The 9650-nt window shown below is 51.1% G+C and overlaps 1 pseudogene; it reads right to left on the reverse strand.

Annotated features, from left to right (window-relative positions):
* Positions 1–234: 234 nt before the first annotated feature.
* On the reverse strand, positions 235–5579 carry LOC113890874 (annotated as a pseudogene).
* Between the last annotated feature and the right edge of the window lie 4071 nt (positions 5580–9650).

Genomic DNA, 9650 nt, shown 5'->3' on the forward strand with positions numbered 1-9650 from the left:
CCCTCAGCGAGGGGTGCAGGGGCCTGGCGGCTGCCTGAGGGGTTGAGAGCAAGGGCCTGGGCAGATGTGGGACTTTGATCAGGGTAGGGCTCAGGTTCTAGCCTTGAGTGGGAACAGGACAAATCAGAGAACAGATGAACTGGATTATAGGATAAGAGAACTGGTGAAGACAGAGGACACATTTCTCACACCTGCTTCCCAAAGCTGGGTCTCTCGCTGTCCTTTGTGGGGACTCTAGCACTGGGACCCTTGCTTGGGAGTCCTTCTCTGATTCCCAAAGCTCCATGCTGCTCGGCCATGGGCGACCACAGCCTTGGGTGCAGGGGTTCCTGAAAAGGAGAGGCACAGAAGCCAGGCACCTGCTGAGCTCCCAGCAATGCACCCCCCCACAGGGCAGCAGCATCCTTCTTATCCTCTGGGCCCGTGCAGGGCGTGAGCCCTGGGTGCTGGCATTTGTTTAGAGGATCCCGGGGGTGTTGGTGTTTGTTTGGAGGATCCCTGTGAAACCTTAAGCCAAAGCATCCACTTAACAGCAGGCTTGTTTATTTCACAATAAGCAAGGCATTAGAATACTAGATCGGGATGTGTTTATCTTTTAACTATTTGCCACGGCACTGTGACACTCAGCTTTAAAAAAAAAAAATCCCCACACTCTAAAGACATAGAATAGAGTCACCGTGTGGATTGACTTGGCCAGAGGTGTTACGGTTTGAGGCTCTATCAGGGGCCCTCATCCGTGGAGGGCCCTCTGTAGGAAAGAGAAGGGAACCTTTGTGTAGATGGCAGAACAGCTCACCCTCCAGGACGCAGGGCTCTCTGCCAGCCCTGGGCTGTGGGTATGTGCAACCCCGAGGCTGGAAGATACAGGGTTCAGCAAAGACAACCCCAAACACAAAGTCCTGCTCTGAAACGTCAGGAGGCCGCTGCCTGTTCTCACTGCCTGTTGTGAGCAATGATCCAGGGACATCGGACTCTATGGCTGATATGGTAGGGTGTGAAGACCTGAAGAGACAGAAGAAGAAAGGAATCAAGCCTGAAGGGTTAAGGCTGGAGTGGAAGAGAGGCCAGTGAGGAGCTGAGCCCTTGAACAAGCAGCCAGGAGGGTGAACTGGAGAACAGCGATCCCAGCAGGATCGGGGGTCCATGATCCTCAAGGGCAGGAACGGACAGAGACCCTGGAGAGAGAACGAGGTGCTTTGAAGAAGGTCTGAGCATATCTGGAGCTGGGATCTGGGCTGACATCCGGGGTCTAGCTTGGATGGAAGGCGAAGTCGGAGAAAAAGCACCTTTTAGAAGGAGGGTAGCTAGGACTGCTGTGGCCAGAGGGTCAAGGGTCTCACGAAAGGGTTCCCAGAGGATCAAAGCGATTGGGAAAGGCAGATGAAGAAACTTCTTAAACTTGAATGGCTTGGCACAGTCTTTCTCAGGACGAGCCCGGCATACACTGCTGATGTCTGGGAAGAAACTCTCCACCACGGTGCCACGTGACCCCACAGGCAGGGCTGTGGTCTGATGGGAAATGTCAAACCAAGACTTGGATGGCCCCCACGGCTTCCTGTCTGGACCCTGGAGGTTTGTGCACGGGAAGGAATTGCCTCTGCATGGATGGCCCCCACGGCTTCCTGTCTGGACCCTGGAGGTTTGTGCACAGGAAGGAATTGCCTCTGCAGGGCTGTGTCTCTACTGCTGGCGCAGAGATAGACGGCGGAGTCCTGTGGTTTCAGGGCGTTCAGGTCCAGGCGGCACTGAGAGCTGTCTGGGCACTCAGGCCAAAAGCGGCTTGGAACACTCTCATTTTCAGCGAGTTTCTGGTAGTTGTGGATGAACATGAGTTCTGGCGGCTTCTGGGCGCTCTGTTTATACCAGTACATAGCATCATGTCCCAGATGTTGTTCACATGTCAAAGATTTCTTGTCCGTCATTCCCATGACTAGGTATTTTGGTATCTGAGTGATCCCAGGGTCCGCGCAGATGGCTGGGAGAAAAGGACAGAATTCAGACAAAGGCCAGAGGGGAAGGTGTTGCTGCAGCCACAGGGAAATGGTTTGGGATCCGGGGACAGCCCGTGTGAACTCCAGACTCACCTATGCCCAGGAGACAGAGGACCACACAGCAGAGCTGCCTGAAGCCCATGGTGGATCAGGGTCAAGGTGGGTGCCCTGGGTGTGTGTGGGGTGGGGGTGGGGGGTGGGTTGGCTTTGGCCTCCTCGGCCTTGGTTGGCGGTTTTGTCTGTGACGTCAGTATCCTGTCAGTTTCCCCAGTGCCGAGGTATGCTTCTTCTTCCCCTTTTCATGCCTTATGTAGATTCTGATAGAAGGTAGATTTGAATCCACTGGGCTGGGATAGTCCTCTGACAGTCAGCTCTTTGGCTATTAGCTGCTCTCCTCATTATATAGATTCTCCCCCTGTCCCGCTCCCTTCCAAGACCTGCTCTCAGACAAACTATATCCCCTTGAAGACATCTCCTTCTTCCCTGCTCAGTCAGGCAGGACAACATTCAAAACACCATTTCTCTCAGTGTCTAAGCTCCAATACTTTGGCCACCTGATGCGAAGAGCTGACTCGTTGGAAAAGACCCTGATGCTGGGAGAGATTGAAGGCGGGAGGAGAAGGGGATGACAGAGGATGAGATGATAGGATGGCATCACCAACTCGGAGCATGAGTTGGAACAAACTCCGGGAGATAGTGAAGGACAGGGAAGTCTGGCGTGCTGCAGTCCATGGAGTCGAAAAGAGTCCCATACGACTGAGCGACTGAACAACTAACTCCCTGGAGCGCCTTTGCCCAGCTGTGTGGAGGGAGGAGAACCGAAAGGCCATAGTCCTGTTCTGGACCAGTGCCCATCATTAAAAGGCACGATACCATGATGCCAGCCAGAAGCTAGACCCTGGGAAGAGTGCTGAGAGGGCCATACAAGAGATAGGCCAGTCTTTGTGCCTGTTAAGGGGCTGCCCTGTGGCTCAGCTGATGAAGAATCCGACTGCAATGCGGGAGACCTGGGTTCAATCCCTGGGTGGGAAGATCCCCTGGAGAAAGGAAAGGCTCCCCACTCCAGTATTCTGGCCTGGAGAATTCCACGGACTGTATAGTCCACGGGGCGGCAATGAGTCGGACACGACTGAGCGACCTTCACTTCACTTGTGCCTGTATTCAGGGTACAGGGCTTGGCTGGGCTTAAAGGAAACAGGTTGCCACAGGACAACAGCACAAGGCAAACGCATCTCAGTTTGAAAGTGACTTTGATGTCTTTGAGAAGTCTACAAATGACGCACCCTACTGATAACAAGGATGGAAGGCAAACTCCCTGGTCCCTTCCTCACCCCCTCCCCACCACCCCCTCGGCCCCTCCCCCACCAGCCTGGGCGTTTCAGCGGAGCCAGAGCGCCTCCCTGTGGCCAAAGCAGCACATTCTCCAGATCGCAGGCCTCTGACCCCCACGGCGCCTGCAGCCCAGATCTATCATCTGTTCCACAGACCAGGAGCTTCCGTGATAGATTCGAGGCTCCAAGGAATCACGAAGAAGAAAGAAGCACCTGAAACAACCAAACAGTTGGCAACAGTTCCATCCATCCACGTAACTAAGGCATTCCAGTTTTTACCCAACAGACATCTGTTGTGTCTGGATCCCTAGGTGTGAACAAAACGCAGACCTGCAGCTACTACCCAGGTCCCTGTAGAGCTTACAGGCCATCTTGATTTGTTCAATGAATACTCACTGAGCAACAGCTAGGAGCAAGCACAGAACATCAACACGTTTCCCCCTGGAATTCTATTGTGATGGGGTAATTACGCCGGTGGCTCAGACGGTAAAGAATCTGCCTTCAGTGCAGGAGACCCGGGCTCAATCTCTGCATCTGGAAGGCCCCGGAGAAGGGCATGGTAACCACTCCAGTATTCTGGCCTGGAGAATTCGTGGACAGAGGAGCCTGGTGGGCTTCAGTCTGTGCGGTCACAAAGAGTGGGACAGGACTGAGCGACTATCACACACGCACACTTCCGCTTAGTCACGGACAACCACTAGGGACTCAAATGTATCTTGTATGAAGTTTGAGAAATGCGCCAGTGTTTCAGTATTTAATCACTTCATGCATGTGACAGCATATTTACAGTTGCTACAGCTGCTACAACACAGGAACTGAGCCGAAATGATCTCCAAAGCCCTGTGCATGGCTAGCATGTTAGACAGCAAACCAGGCCCATACGCTGTCCAGACAGCTTTCCAACTGGGACTAGCTTAGATGACCCAAGGTGAGTCACTCTATGTTGTTGCTGTTTGAAGACACTCAGCTGGAAGACAGTGGCCTGTCCCAGTTAGAAAGAGAGAGAGACATTGGTGAACAAGCTGTGAGCCCCACAAAGACCCCAGGACAAAGCACTGGTAATAATGAGCCCGCACACTAGGGCTCCCTAAGAGGATTGTGTGTGTGTGTGCTAAGTCACTTCAGTCGTGTTTGACTCTTTGCCACTGTAGCCCGCCAGGCTCCTCCTCCATGGGATTCTCCAGGCAAGAATACTGGAGTGAGTTGCCGTGCCCTCCTCCAGGAGATCTTCCTGACCCAGCGATCGAACCCATGACTCTAATGTCTCCTGCATTGGCAGGTGGATTCTTTACCACTAACACCACCTGGGAAGCCCCTAAGAGTATTTGCTCCTAGCAAATGCCACAATCAGATCTGCCAGGATAAAACCAGAGCCTCTCCTCTACATCACCCACAAGATCCCTCAGCATCCCCTTCATAATCTTTAAAGCAGAATATTTCACTTGTCTTCTAATGGTACATCCCACCCGGACTCTATCTCCCTTCTGATGCATACTGCTACCAGCATTCCTATACCAAAATATGTTGATCGTGTTATCTCGCTTAAGGTAGGACCACTGTCTAGCTCCTGCCAAGAGATTAGTGGTGAAAGTCCTTTCCACGTCCCTAATATCCTGCATCATCTGGGTACTGCCTGATCTCCAGGAAGCTTCAAATATGACACTCAATCAGAATTGGGATGAATGGCCCTGTGTTCCTTCTTGGAAGAAGGAAATCTGCAGTGGACAAGTTTGCCTCGGCCGGTGCTTCTGGCTCACCCTTTCTAGGTCACCTGTTGTTGGGCTGCACCCTGCAGGCCTGCAAGCCCTGTGGTCGTCCAGGACAGTAAAGAATGAGTCCAGAGACAGTGACAGAGACGTCAGTGGTTTACTGGACAGGAGATCATACACAAAGAGCGCTGGAGAAACACCCCATCGTGCACAGGCAGGACGTGGCAGCAGTCTTAGCTACTCGGGGAGGACGCTACCGTTTATAGGGGAATTGATGTCAGGTGGGCGCATCAGTTGCAGGGACTAAGCACTATAATTAGGAGGATTGGAGAGTCATGTGAGTGGAGCATGGCCTGGACAAGCAGAGGCTGTTCAGAGAACAAGAGAACAGCCATCTTAAGTGGCCTGACCATACACCTGTCACCGTGGACGTTCCTGCTTCTCCAAATCTTTTTTCCATTAAACAGTGAACTCACTGATAATCTGAATTTCCTTTTGGTCTTAGAAACTTTTATCTTCACCTCCTCCTCCTTTCGACTTTTGCTCATCAAGCATTCTTTGCGAATAGTGTGTTTTCAGTCAGAACAATGTGCTTTGCAGTGTGTACAGCAGAGGAGGGCAAGGAATGGCTTCTCCCTTCAGTTAAGATCTTCAGGGCATGGGACAGGGTCCTTTCTTGTTTGTGGAGTCCTGAGTGTTCTCGAGAATTTTAATTCCGCTTCTCTGCTCCGGCTGAGAAATACAATTCTGTAAGGCTTTTGTGGGTCTAACTGTAGAACAACAACGTGCGGTGTGCTCCAGGCTGCCCTGCAGATGGAAACTCTTGGGGAGCCTTGAGCTGGGTGAACGCATAGTCCCACAGGTTTCCTGCCTAGGCCAGGGGCTTTGTGCACGAGCAGGCAGTGACTCTGCAGGGCTGTGTCTTAGCTGCTGGCACAGAAATACATGGCAGAGTCGCCTGGCTCCAGGGAGTCGATGTGAAGGTTTAAATGAGCTTTGTCAGGAGACTCCGGTGAGAAACGACTTGGCACCGTTTCATTTCCAACGAGTAGCTTATTATTGTAGCTAAACATAGCCTTCAGCAATTTCTTGGAGTCCTGCTTATACCAATACATACTATCATGGTTCAGCTTTTGCTCACATTCTAGGGATGTCTTAGTTCCCATCTGTGTGAGGAGATATTTTGGAGTCTGGAAAACTCCTGTGCCCCAGGTACCTGAGAAGGAAAGAAACAGAACTCAGATAAGTCCCAGGAAATAGCCAGGCTTTGGAGGCTTGATGGGTGGACTTAGAGACTCAAAGAGGGATCCAGCCGCCTGGACCCGGGACTCACCTACTCCTAGGAGCCCGAGGGCCACACAGCAGAGGAGCCTGGAGTCCATGGGGGAGCCCTGGCCCAGGATGCTGGTCCTCAGTGGTAAGAAGACCAGGCTGCCATGCTCACTGCCCTCCCAGGGGCTGGGCCTGTGACGTCACAGCCCAGAATGACTTCCTCATCCTCAGGCCTCCTCTAACCTGCTCCCCTCCTTCTCCGTGGTTACACTCGCTGTGTGCAAAGCGAGGTTCATTTCTATTCCTTTCAAAGGAGTTTGGGATTCCTAGGGATACTATGAGTACGGTGAGCAAGTGGCCTCAAGGATGCTTCTCTGATGGTCATTCTGTGCCAGCAGCTGCCTCCTTCCTCTCTCCCTGCCCCAGGACCTGGCCACCTCCTTCTTGGTACCCCATGCCATGTCCCTCCCTGAGTCAGGCTGGTTTCCTTCCTCTGGATCTTCTGCTTCTCCATCACAATAATGCAGGACAACCCCACTCACATCTTGGCTCCCTTGAATGTGTGGTTTATGCTAATTATTTCGGTTATCATCAAGAGACTGACTCTGAGGTCTCCCCGAGAACCAGCTGCAGACCACACACAATCATGCATTGCTCTTAGTTAGGAGCACACTCTGCTGATGAGCCTTTGAGAGGAATAAACCGAAGCCCTATTCCCAGTGATGTTCTCTGTTAGAGAGGCGGAGCCACGAATGGAATAGAGGGAAATAAGAATTCGGCAGGTGACCAGAACTTGAGATTAGAGAGGAGAATAATAACACGAAGTTGGGAAAATCTAAACAGGATGATATTACTGCCCTTGCTTTGTCTATAGGTCACGTTCCCTTTCGGTACAAAGTTTACAGCTCAATAGGGATTCCCAGGTGGCTCAGAGGTAAAGAATCTGCCTGCCAGTGCAGGAGTTGCCAGAGACACAGGTTCGATCCCTGGGTCGGAAAGATCCCCACCTCCCCCAGGGGGCAATGGCAACCCACTCCAATGTTCTTGCCTGGGAAATCCCATGGATGGAGGAGCCTGGTGGGGTAGAGTCCCTGGAATTGCAACACGACTGGGCACACAAAGCATGCATTAAAGCTCAAAACCCAGCCTGGTGGTTCTCAGCCTCCATGCTACTGACACACTGCAAGGTTAATGCTTGGTTGTGGGGCTGTAGGGTGTTTAGCAGCACCGCTGGTCTCTCTGCCTTGCTTGACTGTAGCACTGCCCATCCCTGTTGTGACAGCGAAAACTGTTCCCAGACTGTGGCGTCACCCCCATTGAGAACCTGTACTGTGTGCTCAGCCATATCCGATTCTTTGCCACTCCAAGGACTGTAGCCCGCCAGGCTCTTCTGTTCATGGAATTTTCCAGGCAAGAATACAGAAGCAGGTTGCCACTTCCTGTTCCAATAAGAACCTCCCTCCCTTTTTTCTTTCTCAGGGTCCTTGCCCTCCTCCAACAGCCTCTGGGTTTCCATGGGGCTGCAGCGCCTCCTAGCGGTCAGAAATGTGCAGTTCTCAGATCTCGGTGGTCCTGGGACTCCCTCTCCCGCAGCCCTGAGTAGTATCTGTCAGCAAGGACCCTGAGTAAAACCAGGGCACCAAGCGCCATGGACGTTTCACACACACAGACACACAAGTGCACAACGTATAGCAACACTGTCAGCTAGTAGTGAAAGACCTCCAGAGACAGACCCAGTGGTTCATTTGATTTTCACTGAGCGCAGATCAAGCACTAGAGTCGTAACAGTGAACAAAACAGAAATTACCTCTGTCCTGGAAAGCAAGCTTTCTGTGCTGGCATCGTTGAATTGTTGCTTAGTGCAAAGCCGGAGTAAGACAATATTCTCCTCTCATGATGTTTATCTTCTGATGACAAAAAGAAATTTACAGATTACCCTAGACCAGAAACATAAAATATATTTTATAGCTGTTAGAAATGTAATCAGTATTAATACAGTTAAATACTGTCCTGAACGTGGCTTCCCATTTTTTCATCTATGAAACAATGGGCTGTAATAAATAATGTCTAAGTCTCTGTCTGGTTTTAAAATTGTATGATCCTAACCAGGGGCAATGGCACCCCACTCCAGTACTCTTGCCTGGAAAATCCCATGGACGGAGGAGCCTGGTAGGCCACAGTCCATGGGGTCGCTAGAAGTCGGACATGACTGAGCAACTTCACTTTCGCTTTTCACTTTCATGCATTGGAGAAGGAAATGGCAACCCACTCCAGTGTTCTTGCTTGGAGAATCCCAGGGACAGGGGAGCCTGGTGGGCTGCAGTCTCTGGAGTCGCACAGAGTCGGACACGACTGAAGCGACTTAGCAGCCGCAGCAGCAACCAGGGGCAGCCCTAGAGGTTTGTTGCTGATGGCTCTTATACATCCGCTTCCCTGGGGTGGTTCAGATGGTAAAGAATCTGCCTGCAATGCGGGAGACCTAGGTTCAGTCTCTGGGTTGGGAAAATCCCCTGGAGAAAGGAACTGCTGCCCACTCCCGTATTCTTGGCTTGAGAATTCCGTGGACAGAGGAGCCTGGTGGGTCACGGTCCACGGGGTCACGAAGAGTTGGACAGGACTGAGCGACTAACACACTACCAACCAGGGTCAGCATGAGATGTTTATTGGCTGGTGGTTCTCACGCATCTGATATCCCGGGTACCTACCTGATTATATCACACGACTCACATGTGAAGCTACTCAAAGAAAAGAGGGAAGAGAAGAAGGCAGGGAGAAGAAAGGATAGATGGAAAGAAGAGTCAAAAATGAAACTGACAGGAAGCTACATATGTTAGTGATTCTGACCATAGAAGTGACGGTCATTTAAAAAATGATGAATGAAAGTCGCTCAGTCGTGTCCGATTCTTTGCGACCCCATGGACTATACAGTCCATGGAATTCTCCAGGCCAGAATACTGGAGTGGGGAGCCTCTCCCTTCCCCAGGGGATCTTCCCAATCCAGGGATTGAACCCAGATCTCCCGCATTGCAGGCAGATTCTTTACCAGCTGAGCCACAAGGGAAGCCCTCTTCTTAAAAAGTAGATTTCAAATGAATTACTTACATTGCATTTCATGCACATACTCTTGAAAAATCAGGTGCAAATCATCCAAAGAGATACCAGAAGAAAACTTATGAAAAGAAACATGCCTCGCATGAGCTATGTCAGTTCTGTTTATTGTTTTCTGTTTTTTATGGGAGAGTTTGAAAGCACTGTTTTTCCCATTGCCTTTCAATAATTGCCCAAAGGAATGAGGGGAACAAAGAAATAGCTTCTTTGTGCTTCTTTTCTGATAGGTTCAGTTAAAT

This window comes from Bos indicus x Bos taurus, chromosome 4, assembly GCF_003369695.1.
Source record: "Bos indicus x Bos taurus breed Angus x Brahman F1 hybrid chromosome 4, Bos_hybrid_MaternalHap_v2.0, whole genome shotgun sequence".
NCBI lineage: Eukaryota > Metazoa > Chordata > Mammalia > Artiodactyla > Bovidae > Bos > Bos indicus x Bos taurus.